Below are 17,878 nucleotides of genomic sequence, written 5' to 3' on the forward strand. Positions count from 1 at the left end.
CTTCACAACCTCCTCAGGTAAGGAGTTCCACAAGTTGACTGTGCGCTGTGTGAAGAAGAACTTCCTTTTATTTGTTTTAAACCTGTTGCCTATTAATTTCATTTGGTGACCCCTAGTTCTTGTATTATGGGAATAAGTAAATAACTCTTCCTTATCTACTTTCTCCACATCACTCATAATTTTATACACCTCTGTCATATCCCCACTTAGTCTCCTCTTTTCCAAGCTGAAAAATCCTAGCCTTTTTAATCTCTCCTCATATGGGACTCTCTCCAAACCACTAATCATTTTAGTTGCCCTTCTCTGAACTTTTTCTAGTGCCAGTATATCTTTTTTGAGATGAGGAGACCACATCTGTATGCAGTATTCAAGATGTGGGCGTACCATCAATTTATATAAGGACAATAATATATTCTCCATTTTATTCTCTATCCCCTTTTTAATGACTCCTAACATCCTGTTTGCTTTTTTGACCGCCTCTGCACACTGCATGGACATCTTCAGAGAACTATCCACGATGACTCCAAGATCTTTTTCCTGATTCATTGTAGCTAAATTAGCCCCCATCATATTGTATGTATAGTTGGGGTTATTTTATCCAATGTGCATTACTTTACATTTATCCACATTACATTTCATTTGCCATTTTGTTGCCCAATCACTTAGTTTTGTGAGATCTTTTTGAAGTTCTTCACAGTCTGCTTTGATCTTAACTATCTTGAGCAGTTTAGTACGCTTAGCTTAGTACAATTAGCTTCCTGGAGTTTGGCTTGTGATCCAAATCCCTTTTTACAATTCACCTTGTGATGAGAGCTAATTTTTCAAAAGAGCTCAGATTCCAGTGGGCTGAGCTCTTTTGAAAATCTGGCCACTTTCTTTGGTGCCCAAAAGAGAGGTGAGCTCTTTTTGAAAATCTAGTCCCAGTTGTGGGGGCTGAGTCTTTCTGAGAATTCCAGCTGATGAACTTTGAAGCATTATTCATGAGTAGGGTGACCATATGTCCTATTTTTAAAGGGACAGTCCTGGTTTTGGGGACTTTTTCTTATATAGGCACCTATTGGCCCCCCACCCCATCCCAGTTGCTATCTGGTAACCCTATTCATTAGGGAAATTGTTGGTGACTCACTGGAAGCTCAGCTTTAGATGCTCTCTGGTTCAATTCTGGGGTTCCTACTTCCATCCATCCAGCTCACCTGGTCCTCTACCTGTGTAATTTCAATATATGAAAGGGAGTGTTTGTACCTCCTCAGTCACATGCAATGTGCACCTCTAGTTCTAAACATAACCTGAAATTTTTTGCAATAGCTGAAGCAGCACTTTTAAGGCTAGTGTCAGTTTATAAATCACATTCTTAATTTTTCTCCCAGGTAAAATTACTGATAGCTCTATAAAATTCACATATTTGTAATTTTCCATTTCTTGTCTTCACCTGCCAAAGTGGATTGAAGGGATATGCTGAAGCATTAGTACTTTATACTCACGTACACCATCATAGCAACATCATTACACCTGTGCACTGCTCTGGAAGCCACATGCAGTCTCCCCCCTTTGCTCCAATGGAATCAGGTTTAAGGAGAGTACAGAAACTTTTGGTGGGAGGATATCCCTGAGGAATTTAACTCCTTCTAGATGTGATGTCAGGAGGGGACGTGGGGAGGGATGCCACGCTGCTCCTGACACTCTGGATAGTAACAGGGTGTTAATTCTCTGTGACTGGAGCAGAACAGTCTAGAATTTGCCTGTTGGTGCAAGAGCTGGGTGGCTGTCTAATTACTTGTGCTAACTTCAACACTGACTCTTTAAGGACATGCTGGTTCAAACGTGGGGAGTTCTAGGGAAGGTAGATTAGCAGGTGCTTACTTAGATCCATTCCTCTTCTGCTGAATGTTCCCTACAATGTGTTCTCTTTCAAATACTTGCCTAAAAGTAGCAGTAGTCATTTTATTTGAACTTTTGCAAATACTGCATATACAAGACAGGTGTGTTAATATTTAACAGCAAACAGCTTGTGAATATTCAGATATTAAATTTTAACCCAATGTGTCTTCAGTCGCCACCTTTAATTTGGTAATGACTTCTCAAGGTTCACTTTACATAGTTTAGAAAAAGCTTATCCAATATTCCTGCACTAGCCAATCTATTGTAAAATTCAGGCGAAGTCCACTTCTTTGAAGTTTCAACAGTCTCTTAAAATTTGTCTACCTCTCACCTTTATTGGAGTTACTTTACACCAGGAAGGAATTCGTCCCACTCTGCTTGCTCCAAAAATAGTTCTGCAGTGTTAGGCAGAGACTACAGGAGTTACTTCAGGTTTTGCAAATTTGTATCAAATATGAGAGAGCCAGTCATATTCTTCAAAGAAGAGGTTTTGATCTGAAATTTGCTCATTGTAGTTATTTGGTTATTGCAAGTATATTGGACACTCTTTTAATTTTATAGGCTGGACCTAGGGAGGTCAGATACCAAATTAAAACTGGTGACTGATGGCACCTTGGCTTGAAATTTAATATTTGAGAAATTATTAATCCAATAAGGCTACAAAGGGGAGGAATTTTGACCACTGTTGCATATATTAGCCAAAGATCTGTTTGTTTAAATATACTTTTACAAATTTTGCCAGATGGTTTAAAAAGAAAGGGAGTCTGCCATGTAAGCAAAGGGAATTATTTACAAAGGATTAACTGGTATTTGCTGTCCTTCAGGCCTAGTGGTTACTTTCTCTAAAGAATGAAAGTAAGTAAAGATGCTCACTCTGGGCAGACAAACAGTGGGTATGGTGCTCAGTTTCTGAAGATAAGTCCTCTCACTTATAACTATGTAAGACTACTCTAACTCCATTGTCTTCAGTATACTACCATAACTCTTGATTTACAACAACGTGAGTGGAAAATCAGATCCAGTGGGCTGTCTTACGTCAGCTGTTATGAAGGAGATAAGATTCATGGTAACCTGGTTTAGTGTCACTCATTGGGAACTTCTGAAAAGTCTCTTGTCTTGATACCCCAGATGTGTAAATTGAAACACTCGAGAACATTAGTATCTGGCTGTCTCCCCTACAGCATCTTCTCCTCTTTCACGTTTCACAAATGAATGTGCTCTCCTTCGGAGAGCTGCTGCATATATTCCACATGTTCTTATTTGAAATAAAGTAACATTCTGCCTTGTAAATGGTCTGTGTAAATGAATTGTTCTCATGGGGAAAAGGTCAGATTGGACAGCTGTGATAACCACACCTTCGAAGGTTGTGGGAACTCTGACTTTTAAAGAAACAGTAATTATTATTACTGAACTTTTTGTGCAAGACCCTCACCTGGTGTAAACCAACATAGTTCTGTTGATTTGAAGTGAGTTATGTTAATCTATATCATCTGAGAATCTGGTCCTTAATTTTCTGCATGGTGTCTCTTTTAAAAGATAAATCAACTGTTAAGATAGTGTAAACACACACAATTACTTTATGATGCATATAATTTAGTTCCTTTCATTGTTTTTAAGATCATTAGATCCTTTCTTCTAATCATTCCAACTCCTGTCTTCTCCCATATAATATGCAGAGGGACACAAGTTAGTTAAAAACTTACATGGTGTTTTGATCTTTTGAGGCTGTATTCTCTTCTCACTTCCTGAGGTTTTGCTCTACTCCTTTCTGTGCAGTCAGAGGGGTGGTGATACAGTTGGCTCCATGCACTAATGATTTGATGGAAGACTCTAAAAGCAAGACATTAATACCTATGGATGAATTATCATCCTCACTTCCATTATCTAGGCACAATGGAATGTAACAAGTCATTAAGGTGGTGTCTCGTTTTATCTACATGCTGGAGAATATGTGACACATTTCACTTTTAGTTCCTTGGCACCAGGATTTTAAATGCAAATGCTGAACATGAAAACAAATCTTAGTTCAAAAAGAATAATAGAACCGCTCTGCTTTTATTGTGCTTTTGGTCATCTTTAACCTTTCCTTTCAAGTTATTTTTAATGTGTGAGAATTTTCCCTTTTTGTCTGTATTATAAAACTGAGTGTGCCGCTCAACTTTCTCCACAGGCAGTAAAATCTACTTTGATAGCTTAAGCATGGCAAAATAGATATATTCTATTCCTAGAGTAAAATGAATACAGACAAATTCATTAGAAGAGCTAAAATGTGAACAGTCTATGTATATCCTGCATTTGGGGACCTGAGAAATGGATGTTTTTAGGTGACCAAAAATTGATGCACAAGAATACTGAGAATGCAAAGTAAATGCTGGGATTCTATTTTTTCCCCAAAATAGAAAAAATGAAAAATGAAGTTTGTATGTTTATTCCTTCAGGATATCATGGGTCAGGGACTTCCTGGAGGATGGGGAAGAAAGGGAGTAAACATCTATCCCTAGCACAAAGCCTAATGTAGACTCCTTCTCCTTTCAGCTCAAACCTTTTCTGTCAGAGTAATAAAACAAAATATGGGAAAATGAATATATCAAAATATCTAACTTAAAAGTTGCTGTCTCTCGTTTTTCCATTCTTCCCTTCTATTCTCTCTTTCCTTCCATCCCACACTTTCACCTTCATATTGGGTTAGATTCTGTAAATCTTATTTATTTTTCATAAATTCTAGGTCCAAAAGGGACCCATATAATTATCTAGTCTGACCTTCTATATGATACAGGCCACTCAGTAGTTCCGGAGTCTGTTTAGCCGCGCTCATTCAGACAAGTCAGCCTATTGAGCTCCATGAGATTATTCATGTAAATGCTACTCTGGAGTAAATTTAATATTAATTTATGTAAATGGCATCTAGATTCCATGGTGATAGCCATATTAGAAATGCATGTAAATATATGTATGAGAATGGGGTACATAAAACAACACTTCAGGTGAGCTCCTCTCTCTTTCGCTCGCTCCCTCTCTACCTGGAACACTAGGCGTCAATTATGGAATGCTACTTCTGATTCAGACCAATAGAGAGATTTCTAAACCCAAATCAAAAATCTAAATATCCCACTTTGGGGAAGAATACTGTGACTGGTCCTGATTTCTATAACCTCAGATTCAAACAGCCATGAATTTAGAAGATCAGATCAAATTCCAAACTCTGCAGCTTAGGCCTATCTCTCCTTTTAAAAATACAAAATTGAGAACTGCCTGGCTGCTTTTGAGACATTAAAGGCACTGGATAGGCCAACATAAAGACTATTGCTTTTGATCTGGTTGCTTTGAAGTGTATGTGTCTGGCATTCAGAGACAGGTAACTGGTAATGGGAGTACTTACATATATTCATTTCAGAGTTTCATCTACTTAACTGACAGAGTCTAACCCTGAGTGCCTTTTCTGTCAGGTGCAGACCATCCCCAACCTCCATGGATTTTAGATGGAGTCAAATGTAGATAGCTCCATGAAGGTTAAAACTAAGAATCCTAAATAGCCTCCTCTTCAAAAGCAGGAAGCAAAATGATAATTAGTTCAGCAGTTCAAATTAGACTGTGGAATAGTAAATAGTCTTCAGTATAATAGGTAACTGTTCTTCAGACCAAAGTCCATATTAATACCACAGAATAAGTAAACATGAACAGGAAAAAAATAAAAATCCTTTTACAACAACCAGATATAAATATCTAGAGAGTCTGGCCAAATAACCCAAGGGTTATGTTTTATTTACCAAAATAACATAAGGTTTTATAGACAAATAATCCCAGAAAGTCACCATATATTTATAAAATGCCACTAACGATATTTTCTCAAGCAACAATTCAAACTATGCTCCAGTTTATAGTGCTCTGGACGTCAGCTATTAGTGGACTTTCCATTACAGCAAAATTAAATTTTCCTCAAATTAAATTGTTTAGAGTTTGCAACTTTCTTACTGAATTATTTTAAAAATAGCATATATATGCAGAAAAAATATTAAATACAAACCCTAAATAATATACAGATAACAAAAGATGGGTAAAGAAAAATGTAAATCTTATTGCCATGGTCCAAAGCCAAATGATGATAAATGGAAGACACCCATTGACTTAATGGGCTTTAGATCAGGCCCATGATGTTCATTATTTGAAATTCTAAAGTGGTATGCTGCAACAGAAATAATTTATTAATGCATATAGTGACTGAGAACCTAAAAGTCCTGTGATTGTTCCAATTTCCCTAACCAGGCATATGCTGACATTGGAGCAGAAAACCAATTATTGCTGTCATGCCTTCTTTAAAGAGACATGGATCCTACAAATGACTATGCATGTGCTTAACTTCCTGCATGTGTGTGCATTAAAGCCAATGGAACTACTCACATACATAATGTTAAGCACATATGTGTTTGCAGAATTGGATCTAAGTGTTCTATCCTGCCTAAATCCACTGCACAGAACCCTTGCATCCTGGGCTGCAGAGTCACGGAGACAGTGCATTCTCTTGTTCTTGGTAGCAGTTAAGCAGTACCTGTTTCTGTATTATACACCTGTCCAAGCCTGGTGTCTTCCCAAAGGTGGAGTAACACACTGTCCACCTGAAATACCTTTAATCAGGCTTGGGGGAATGACATTGCCCAACACAGCAAACACAGGAGATGGGTCAATCCCAGGGTGACTGAAGTTCCGCTTCCATACTATCTATTTTAGTTTGGTTGTAGAGAGAAGTCCCTACAAGTTTGTCAATTGAATAATTGCTTTCCTCTGGTGGCCAAGTCAGACAACCCACCTCTTTTGCTAGGAGGAACTAGAGACCTCTATTTTTAATTAAGCATCTATCCATAACATGCCCATCATTGTAGTACCTGGCTGCGTCAGCCAAGGAAGAAACTTTAAAGGGATGGCATGTCTTCAAACAGATCCTTTCAGTGCTTCCACACTCAGCCAGAATTTGACTCTTAACAGAATTCTTTAATAATAAGTATAATGTGGATTTAAAAAAGATTGTAGCAACTGAGAATCTGGCCAAAGAGCCATTGGTTTCAATAAAGCTATGCTGAGGTATACCAGCTGAGAATCTGGACCTATATGTATTGTGAAAGATGCTTTGTATAACTGATCTGGAAATGCATTTAATATTCCAGCTTCACATTTTTATGTAACTCTCCTTTATCTCCAATTACATAGATGTTCATTTTCAGTCCAATTTGCTAGGAACATTATGTCAACATTCTTTCATAAATTAAAAGGTAAGTCAGTAATTACTAGCAGAAACTAACAAGGGCAACAGAGGAGAAATGGATTGTTCAGTTGAGAGAATTCTGAGTGCCTCCTCTAAGCAATATGGGACTTGATCTTTCAGCCTTCAGCAATGTCTGATGCCTAATATATCTCAGATACTTCAAAGAGGTGGATCAACTAATTTTTAAAAATCCCAGTTCAGTGCATGAAAATCTAAATAGCTCAGCCATGTAGTTTGAAACATACAGTGTCTTAATTGACCTGGCAGGGTGATATTTTATGTTCAGCAAATGTAGTCCATTATTTCTTTGGAGTAAAGTGGGGGGTTTTTTTGTTAGTGTTAATGGCTGTTTATTATTCAGATTAGTCAATTGCCTCTCAAACTTCTCTTCAATAATCCAAACAGATTACACTCCTTAAATCTCTCACTATAAAGTAGGTTTTCCAGAACTTGAATTATTGCTCTTCTTCCTTTCCAATTTTTCAATATATTTTCCAAAGTGTAGACACCAGAACTGGACACAAAGTTCCACTAGTGGTCTTGCCAATATTACCTCCATCTTCCCATCTGATATTCTCCTGTTCATATATACACAAACATTGTGTTCCCCCTTTTGTGACAGCATTGCACTGGGGGTTTATTTCAGTTTATTATCCACCTTATCCCCAAGTCCTTTTCAGTTTTACAGGTACTGTCCCTTACCCTGGAAACATGGCTTACATTCTATGTTCTTAAATATCTACCTTGCATTTAGTTATATCAAAATACATAAAAAGAACAGGAGTACTTGTGGCACCTTAGAGACTAACAAATTTATTTGAGCATAAGCTTTCGTGGGCTACAGCCCACTTCTTTGGATGCATAGAATGGAACATATAGTGAGGAGATATATATACACATACAGAGAGCATGAAAAGGTGGGAGTTGTCTTACCAACTCTGAGAGGCCAATTAAGTAAGAGAAAAAACTTTTGAAGTGATAATCAAGATAGCCCAGTACAGACAGTTTGATAAGAAGTATGAGAATACTTACATGGGAAGATAGACTCAATGTTTGTAATGGCTCAGCCATTCCCAGTCTCTATTCAAGCCTAAGTTGATTGTATCTAGTTTGCATATCAATTGAAGTTCAGCAGTTTCTCGTTGGAATCTGTTTTTGAAGATTTTCTGTTGCAAAATTGCCACCCTCAGTCTGTTACTGAGAGACCAGACAGGTTAAAGTGTTCTCCTACTGGTTTTTGAATGTTATGATTCCTGATGTCAGATTTGTGTCCATTTATTCTTTTGCGTAGAGACTGTCCGGTTTGGCCAATGTACATGGCAGAGGGGCATTGCTGGCACATGATGGCATATATCACATTGGTAGATGTGCAGGTGAATGAACCCCTGATGGTATTGCTGATGTGATTAGGTCCTATGATGATGTCACTTGGATAGATATGTGGACAGAGTTGGCATCGGGCTTTGTTGCAAGGATAGGTTCCTGGGTCAGTGTTTTTGTTCAGTGGTGTGTGGTTGCTGGTGAGTATTTGCTTCAGGTTGGAGGGTTGTCTGTAAGCAAGGACAGATCTGTCTCCCAAGATCTGTGAGAATGAGGGATCATCTTTCAGGATAGGTTGTAGATCTTTGATGGTGTGCTGGAGAGGTTTTAGTTGGGGGCTGAAGGTGACAGCTAGTGGTGTTCTGTTATTTTTTTTGTTGGGCCTGTCTTTAGGAGGTGACTTCTGGGTACTCGTCTGGATCTGTCAATCTGTTTTTTCACTTCAGCAGGTGGGTATTGTAGTTTTAAGAATGCTTGATAGAGATCTTGTAGGTGCTTGTCTCTGTCTGAGGGTCTGGAGCAAATGCGGTTGTATCTTAGGCTTGGTCTACACTAAACCCCCAAATCGAACTAAGGTACGCAACTTCAGCTACGTGAATAACGTAGCTGAAGTCGACGTACCTTAGTTCGAACTTACCGCGGTCCAGACCCGGCAGGCAGGCTCCCCCGTCGACTCCGCGTACTCCTCGCGGCGAGCAGGATTACCGGAGTCGACGGGGAGCACTTCTGAGTTCGATTTATCCCGTCCAGACAAGACGCGATAAATCGAACCCAGAAGTTCGATTGCCTGCCGCCGAACCAGCGCGTAAGTATAGACAAGCCCTTAGAGCTTGGCTGTAGACAATGGATCGTGTGGTGTGTCCTGGATGGAAGTTGGAGGCATGTAGGTAAGTATAGTGGTCAGTAGGTTTCCGGTATAGGGTGGTATTTATGTGACTATCGCTTATCAGGACAGTAGTGTCCAGGAAATGGACTGCTTGTGTGGATTGATCTAGGCTGAGATTGAAGGTGGGATGGAAATTATTGAAATCACGGTGGAATTCCTCAAGGGCTTCTTTTCCCTGGGTCCACATGATGAAGATGTCATCAATGTAGCGCAAGTAGAGTAGGGGCGTTAGGGGACGAGAGATAAGGAAGCGTTGTTCTAAGTCAGCCATAAAAATGTTGGCATACTGTGGGGCTCAAATAAATTTGTTAGTCTCTAAGGTGCCACAAGTACTCCTGTTCTTTTTGCGGATACAGACTAACACGGCTGCTACTCTGAAACCTATCAAAATACATGTTGCTTTACGGGGTCCACTTTCTCAGGCAATCCTCATCTTTATGTGGTCATCTCCATTATTTACAATGCTACCAATTTTTTCTCATCTGCAAACTTTATTTTCTACCAGATCATTGATGAGATATTGAATTAGAGTTGGGCCAAGAACTCTTACCTGGTCCCTATGGATAGACTAAACCCAGTTCCCCAAAACCAGAGCAGATGAGTATAATCCAGCCAATTAAAGAAGGCTGGGCTGTTCCAGGGCCTATAAAGGGCTGGTAATGGGCAGTTGGGAGATGGACTGTGACAGGCTAGGGAAAGTCATACTGGAGTGAACAAGCTCCAGTGGTGAGTCCCTGGAGCAAGGAGTTACAGCTCAGAGAAACAGCCCTGGGGCTGCTGCTCCAGGAAGGGAGAAGAGCTGACTGAAACTGGGAATCTGCCAGGAACTGGAGTGCCAGAAATGGTGCCTCTGGAAATGGATCAGGTTGGCAAGGGCAGGTGACTGTCAGCAGGGAGAGTCAGATCACTCCTCTGCTGGAAACATGAGACAGTGACTGCCCCATCTCTTTGTGCCATAAGAAATGTGGGTGACTAAAGAGTTTCTGTGCATGAGTAACTGACACAGTGAATTGTGAATTGTAACTCCATCAACCAATCTCCCCACTCACTGTTAGTCAAAGAACTCTCCTATCTGCACCTTGAGTTCATAATATTTTTTATAAAGAATTTTTTTCATGGTTGAAACTTGATATAATTATTCATCTTAAGACTACTTTGGCAGTTTTCCAACATAAAATGGAATGCTCTTCATGGATGGCATTGTCTTGTCTAAATTTCAGCCCTGTTCCACCAAGTATTCCATAAAACAGCATTAGAAACACAAACAAGATAATGCAAGTTGTGGAAAATCTTAAATAAGGATGGATTTGATGTTTGTTCAGGTTGTATCAGAATAATCAGCTAGTACTGACAGATCAACAATCACTACAAGACCTATGAAAACATCCATTCCATCTCCCTGCTAATGAGGATTATTCTGTACAATGCATTTTCTAGTATTTTGAGCAGTCCTGTGCAATGGGGTTTCCAATCCTTGCCTTCATATTCCACTGCAGCTTAATGCACCCAGTGTCAGAATGATTTTCTTCTCCTTCATTGTGGATGAAAATCAAGCAGTTAGAGGTGCAAGTGATCAGCTTTGTACCTATGTTTCATTTTGCAGGCCCAAAAGGCACTTGTAAGGAGGGAGATCAGGCCTTGGAGTTGCACATTTTGGGGCTTATTTTTGTAATTTGTGATATCTAGATATACATTTCAACATGCAAGGAACATGTGCTGTAGCTGTGTTTATGTTAACTAATTACGCATCCTAATACACAGCATATGGATGTTTGTGTGATGTCATATCTAAGAACACTGAAATAAATGCACATATTTATTTCAATGTGTGATCACCGAAATAACAGTATGCAAAAGAGTCCTGACCCAAAGCCTATTGAAGTCAATAGAGAGACTTCTGTTAACTTCAATGGGCATTGGCTCAGGTACTAATTATGCACTCAGTCTCTTGAAATATTTCTGGCTGAACCTGAAAAGTGCTAGATAACTTGTGACCATTAATACATTTTGCAGCTGTGCAAGCGAAGCCCGTAACTTGCTCAGTGGCAAAATATGTGTTGACTTGAAGGGCAGAGTGCCAACAATAATTTATGGAGAATAAATCCATTCTTTAAGTGTGTATAAAATGATTGAAGGGTAGGCACATCATGGAATATTTTGCCTTCCTCTAAAGCACCAGTTAATGACCATTATTGGAGACGATATGTTGGATCTGTACAATATAATATGGCAAATCTTGTGTTCATAAAACCAAGGAAAATAAATACTAACAATTGTCAGTGCAAGGCTGTGGTTGAGATTTCACAGGCACTTGTCAGGAAATTCAAAGTTATGTTTCATACAGCAACCGTACATCAATTACCTAATATATACCATAATCAGCCTCGCTCTTTGCTCCAATGATTATATTGGAGCAACATCAGCATTAAAGTTATCACCAGGTACCATATTAGAAATGATATGTGCAAGAGTAAAGTTATGCTTTCTGTAAGGATTCCCTGAATTTCCTGAGTTTTGTGAATGTAAAATCAAAATGACAAAATTGCCTTAATGTAGGTTTTTGTTTACTCTCTGCAATTACCTCTACTATCAATGCCATTCTTCTGGCATGTGTTTCAGCACTGTACCAGGGTATGATTTGGGGTGAATTGTTAAATGTCTCTTTGTATCATCAGACAAGCATTATACAGCTGGCTACTGTATATATCACAATGACAACTGAGAAATTCCTAGGTGGTCACAGGTTTTGTTATGGAGCATTTCGTACCCAGGACTCATCAGTCTTAAAGCTTTTTGTAACTTCAGTTTGGAAATTTGAGAAGCTGAGTAGCAGTTGCCAGATGACTTTGTAATTAGATTTACTGACCCCTGGGTAAAAGCATTGGCTCTGAGAAGCTCGGACAGATAGCTGTGTCATATGGTTTGGAAAAAAGTAAATAAACATTGGTTGTAATGTCAAATCTAGCTTGTTTATAAATGAGTAGCTCTGCAAAATTCAGGTCCTGATATAAACTTTTCAACCTTTGTAGGTGTCTAGATCTTGGATTTAATTTGGACCCACCATTACACTGGGACTGAATTGAGTCAATTAAGGTTTTGTTCATCAGGGTTTGTGTTTCAACAGTTATTCATATAGCTTCTTTTAAAGAATTTGAGGCCATTTATCGACTCTTAAAACTTAGCGTTGAAAATCTCAACCTTTCAATGTATCTTCGTATTTTTGTCTAAATCCCTATCAAGTTATGAAAATCTGAACCCAAATGTCTACCCTAATTTCCCGAGTTTTCATGCAACCTTTATATTTAGATGGGAGATTTAAGAAAAGCAAACATTACAAAATAAACTTCTAACAGAAGAGCAAAACATGATCACACAGGTTTCTCAGATCATAATAAACAATATTAATACAGTAACTTATTCAAAAACCCTCTCCACATATGATACCATGCTTGCTCATACATTGTCCTCTTACATGAGTCAGGCATAAGGGATAGTTCCGAATACTTTTTTTCAGGGTGTTGGCAGTATACAATGTTTTTACATCCTTCACATTGCATGCTCAGTGTCAATATCTTCCCATATGATCAGCTAATTCTTTGTGGGTTTTAATGCATTGAAATATTTCAGAAGCTTTATTTTGAACTGTACTTTATAGTCAGTCATCTCAGGCTTTGAGCTCATTAGTTCTCCAAGGCTAAGTAGAATTGAACCTGGATGGGAGAGCAAAGTGCTCCTGGATGTGTTGCAGTGATTTAGTAGCATTCTTTCCTTTGACTCAGTGCTGATTGATTTAATTCTCCAGCATAAGGTTCCAACTAATTCTAGGTGTTAAAGATCTCACAGCACTTTTTGCAAATGGAGAGCTGTTGTCCCAGAGTCTTAAGGCTACGTCTACACTTGCAGAGATTTTGCACTGTCAGTTTAACCGATGATAGTGAACGGGTGAAAAAAAAGCGCTGGTTTGTGTATTCACTTACTTCCACAGGCATCAGAGAGTGTTTACATTTGCAGTACTTCCATCACCAATGAGAGCAGGACACTGAGGGCAGCTATCCCACAGTGCAGCTCTCTCCATTTTGATGATAGGTCTTGTAGGAAGGTGGGGGTGCTGATTGCGGGGCGTCCTGGGTCCCTGCACAGCCTCCTCTCCCCAAACACTGATAAGTCAGCATTTCTCCAAGCAGGGCATCCTTTGCTCTGTGGAGCAGGCATTGTCACCTGGCCAGATGATAAGTGAGCACTTGCCAAGAATACAGGAAGGGGAGTTTCAAAGTTCCGTGGGCTTTAGAGGGGGAGGGTGGATGTCTGTTTACCTCACAGCAGAGCTGCTGACCAGAGTGGTCAGCAGGGTCGGCTTTAGGCTGATTCTGCCGATTCCCCGGAATCGGGCCCGCTCCCCCTGCCGAAGCCCGGCAAGCCCCGCGACCCCGCTCCCCCAGCCGGAGCGCCAGTCCAAGCCCAACAACCCCGTGGTCCTGCAACCCCGGCCAGAGCGCAGCAATCCGAAGTGCCACTGAAGACTAGGAGTGCCGCCTGGCAGGGCCGGCTTTAAGCCGATTCAGCCGATTCGGCTGAATTGGGCCCCGCGCCTAAGAGGGCCCCGCAGCTGTCCACTCCGCCCCCAGCTCACTTCCCCCTCCTCCCTTCCTCTGAATGCTCCACCCCCTGTTCCTCCCCCTCCCCTGCTTCCCGCGAATCAGATGTTCGCAGGAAGTCTGAAAAGGGGCAGGCGGCGGCAGCAACAGGTAAGAGGGGGCGCAAGGAGGGCTCCTGGGAGGCGCGGCGCGGCCCAGTCCGGCCCTGGCCGAGCGGCCCCGGCCCCGGCCCCGGCCCTGGCCGCTCTGGCTCCAGCCCGGCACGGGCCCCGGGGCACCGGCCCCGGCTGAGCATGCTGGCCCGGCCCCACGGCTCCGGCCCGGCCCTGGCGCCGGTCGAGCACCCCCGGCCCCGGCCAAGCGGCTCTGGCCCGGCTCGGGCCCCAGGGCACCAGCCCGGCCCCGGCCGAGCGGCTCTGGCTCCAGCCCGGCTCGGGCCCCGGGGCAGCAGCCCCAGTTCCGGCCGAGCACCCACAGCACGGCCCCACGGCTCCGGCCCAGGCCGAGCACCCCCGGCTCGGGCCCCGGGGCGCTGGCCCGGCCCCGGCCCGAACACCTCAGGCCCCGGCCCCGGCCCCAGCGGCTCTGGCTCAGGCCCCGGGGCGCCGGCCCCGGCCCCAGCCGAGCGGTGCCGGCCGAGCACCCCCGGCCCGGCTCGGGCTCCACAGCTCCAGCCCCGGCTGAGCACCCCCGGCCCGGCTCGGGCCCTGGGGCGCTGGCCCGAGTGGCCCCAGCCCGAGCCCCTCGGGCCCCGGCGGCTCTGGCTCGGGCCCGGGCCGAGCAACTCCGGCCTGGCCCTGGCCCCAGCGGCTCCGGCCTGGACCCAAACCCCGCGACCCCAGCCCGAGCGGGGTCCGATTCCTGGGGGCAGGGCTAGCCAGCGGCAAGCCCCACCCCCAGGAATCGGGCCCCGCTCTTGCTAAGACCGGCCCTGCCACCTGGTGAGTACAAGCCCCACGAATCGGGCCCCGCACTTGCTAAAGCCGGCCCTGATGGTCACCTAGGCACTGTGGGCTATCTTGAGGAGGCTAAAAGCTGTGTAAACAGGAAGAATGCATCTTCACTTGCATATCACCAGTATGAGCTGTATGTCTCTCGTGGAGGTGATTTTCTTTTTGCGGTGAAACTTCTGAATTTCACTGCAAAAAGTCATTGGCAAGTGTAGACGCTTCCATAGTTTTTGCATAAAAAAGGGACTTTTTCAACTTTTAATAGCAAGTGTAGACATGCCCTCATTTCAGTATGGGTGATTACACTTCACCTGCCTAAACCCCTATGTTGGTTTAGTTGGGAACTATATTTTCCCCCCTTTTTCTCCTATCCCTAAACTGTTATAAATAATTTTACTCTGTTTAGTCCAGAAGCACCTGCATTTCAATAGTGGGGAATGTATAATGATACCTTGTATGTAGTTTAATTTTATCATGAGTTTTGAGGCTTGCAAAAATCAATATGCTATTATCATTTAAGATAGAAACATGGGATACCGGACAAATGTCATATAGCAAAGAGCTTGAGGCTTTAGAACAATACCTGACAAAAATGGAAGAAAAAGCCAAAGTACTGGCACAAGAAGTAAAATGCTTACTTACATTGAAGTAAGTATCTGTGGGTCAGATTCACTACTGATGTAAATTGGTGAAACTCTATTGATTTCAGCTGAATTATGTCAAGCTCCATCAGCCGAGAATCTGGCCCTGTGCCTCCCCACAGGTGTTTATGTTTTAGGTTGGTGTATATGTAGTCAGAAATAATCATCTTTGTCTGAGTGAGTGGGTGTCTGATGCGTGTGAGATTTCCATAGTGAGGGGTTGGTTTTGATCAGACCAAGGCCTGCAGCAAAGCTAGTCTCCAGGCAATCTAACTAGTGCACCTGGTCTGTAGTAGACTGCCTGATTGGTTGGAAGGATCAGCAGACTGGCTTTTAAGCCCAGTAGCAGTTCAGTAACTACTCAAAGTATTTGTGCATGGCTGTGATAGTACCTACTCCTACCTTCCCTCACTCTAGGTAACCCAGCTGTGACTCCCAACGTCTTGGCTTCAGCTTTGGGCCTTGGCTCTGGCACCTGGCCAATGATTTCTTCTTTGACCCCTGTGCCTGATTGCCTATGCTCTGGTCACTGATGCTAATGCCTTGAGTATTCCCTTACCTCCCAGTCCCACACTCTGCTGTCCCTTCTGCCTACAGGGTCACTTTCTCCTTTCCTTAACTTCCCCTGCTCTGAGACTGTTTATTGGGTATCTCTATTTTCTTTGTTTTCTATTTGTTCATTTTTAATAGTGCTCTCACTCTTTTTTACACTTTTTTCCTCACTCTTTCTCTGCTCATCCCTTCCTTTCTCCCCCACGATCCTTTAGTGTACTCCCTTTTCTTAGCTCTTGCCCTATCTACCTCTTCCTCTCTGTCACACTCACTCTCTCTTTTGTTTCTCTTCCATTCCCTTCTCTCTGAAACAGGTTCCTTTTGTCCCCCTTTGGCCAGCTATAATATACTGCTTATCTTTGTTGCAGGGAGGGGAAGCACAGAAGCTAGTAGAGGCAAGGATAGTAGCCACCTTGTGCTGGTGCTGAGCTGCTTGTCAGCTTGCCATTCATAGCGCTACCTAGAGTCCTCCTTTAATTTCATGTGGTTCTGTAGCTATGAGGTGGCGGAGAGTTATTTCAAGGGCTCTTTGAGAGACCCTTTAGAATGGGAGTGCAGGACAGCACCATGTGACCACTATGGTAGTGGGGTAATACTTGAGGCACATATGTATTGCTTTTAAATTGTGTTGATTTTCCTGAAAAGTTGTACAGTTTAATGGAGAATAATTCTGCATGATAGCTTTTTTTAGCCATCATCTGGAATCTATGGTGGATTAGCCAATGGGCCCCGGGCCCAGGAACCTTGGCCAATTGGGGGACCCTGGAAAAATGGGCACCCCTGCACCCTGACCCACTCTGGCCACCCGGTGCTCCTGCAGGGGAGCAGGGTTGGGGCATGGGGTTTGCAAGCCCCCGCTCCATGGCTGGAGCACCAGGCAGGTAGAGTAAGCCCCCACGCTCTGACCCTACTCCCTGGCAGGAATGTGAGGTGGGGTAAGGCATTGTGCTCTAACCCCATTTCCCTGGTAAGAGCGGGGGGTGAGGGACACCACTTGCTCTGGCCCAGGGCCCCACAAACCCTAATGTAATGTAATGCCCCTGTATAAAATGTAATAGGGAATTATATCCCTGCTGTAGCTTTTGTGTAGCTCCATGTGACATTTTATGCAAAATATTGCTAACTAACTAATTTGTATATTTACAAATAATTTGCAGAACATCATAAACATCAGTTTATGGCCTAAGCAGTGACATGGTAACGTAAGGTGCTACGCAACTCTCTAAGACTGAGGCATTTCTTCAATCCTATCTCGTTCCTCATGCATCCTAACATGGTGTTTACTTTTTTGATTCCAGGGTAAATGTTGCTTGAGTAAGTAGTGCAATACCGGCACTTTTTTAAAAATATCCTCTTTAAAACAGACTTATTTGGAAATCAAGATCAGTTACTTTGGTACATTGAGGTATGGCTCCCCATTTAAAAACATCCCAGTGCTTTTTAAATCAAAGCATTGAGACTGTAGAGTAATATACAGAACTGTGACCTCCCCCCCACCACCATTGTGCTATGCAGGTGAGTAACTTTACATATATGAATAATGCCATTGAGTTCAATGTAGCTGCTCACATGCACAAATGGTTGCAGAGTTTGGGCCTACAAACTTTAATAAGTAGGTCTGCACCGCACGAGTATCTATACAGCAAAGATCCAAAATCCTGTCCAGTCCCTGCATTGATCGGGTTCAGTATGAAACCTGTGAAGGTTTCTCCTGAGAAAGCCTCTTCTGGTTGTTCCTAAATCCTTGTCCCTGATCCTGCAATGAGCTCCTTTGCAGATACATTCCCGCATCTCTACAA

Source organism: Trachemys scripta, chromosome 6 (assembly GCF_013100865.1).
Source record: "Trachemys scripta elegans isolate TJP31775 chromosome 6, CAS_Tse_1.0, whole genome shotgun sequence".
NCBI classification, from domain to species: domain Eukaryota; kingdom Metazoa; phylum Chordata; order Testudines; family Emydidae; genus Trachemys; species Trachemys scripta.